Source organism: Mustela putorius, unplaced genomic scaffold, assembly GCF_011764305.1.
Source record: "Mustela putorius furo isolate JIRA1106 unplaced genomic scaffold, ASM1176430v1.1 tig00000450_pilon_pilon_pilon, whole genome shotgun sequence".
NCBI lineage: Eukaryota > Metazoa > Chordata > Mammalia > Carnivora > Mustelidae > Mustela > Mustela putorius.
In genome coordinates this window covers 1,178,583-1,179,316 of record NW_025421385.1, presented here as the reverse complement: position 1 = coordinate 1,179,316, position 734 = coordinate 1,178,583, and positions in this window count along the sequence as shown.

The window sequence follows — 734 nt, the reverse complement described above, 5'->3', positions numbered from 1 at the left end:
GGTAACTTCTCAGTGTAAAAAAAAAAAAAAAAACAGTGGATGACAATATATTAGAAGTTCCATGAAGGACGCTGCCATGTTGCTGGTAGCTTTTCTTAATACAGTGACTTGGCATCCTAACCCATCCCTAGTTTGGTCCCTCTGGCCCCAGGGCCTCCACATCCTGCCCGTGGCCATCAGGCAGGTGAAGAGGGGTGGGGGCAGACTGACCTGCTTCTGAAGAGTTTGGTCTACCAGGTCTACCAGATAAAGTTTAAACTCCGAGCTGAAAATGCAAGGTCTTCCACGACAAAGGGACTTCGCATGGGATCTGTCCAAGCTATCCTTCTTCACACACTCTGAATTTCTGTCACCCACACATGCAAGTCCTCTCTGAGTCCTCCCTCGGCTGATGCCGCCATCCTCCCAACTGGCCTCCGACCCCCAACAATGTCTCCACTCCTATTTTAAAGAATCGAATTGAAGACCAGTATCTGTTGAATCTTTACTCTTCAATGAAAGTCATTCTTTCAGAGGTGAGAAAACACATTTCTTGTGATAATTCATAGCAACTGTTGTAAATCAAAATTCCAAATTTAACCATTTCCAGGTTAAAAAACAAGGATAAACATTGTTCTTGAGATCATTAAGCAGCTTTACGAATTCTGCAAATAAACTGTAAATATCCACTTTGTTTTGTCTTAGACCAAATATATTAAATTCATTCACTGAGTCCTTATAATGTCAAAGTTGGA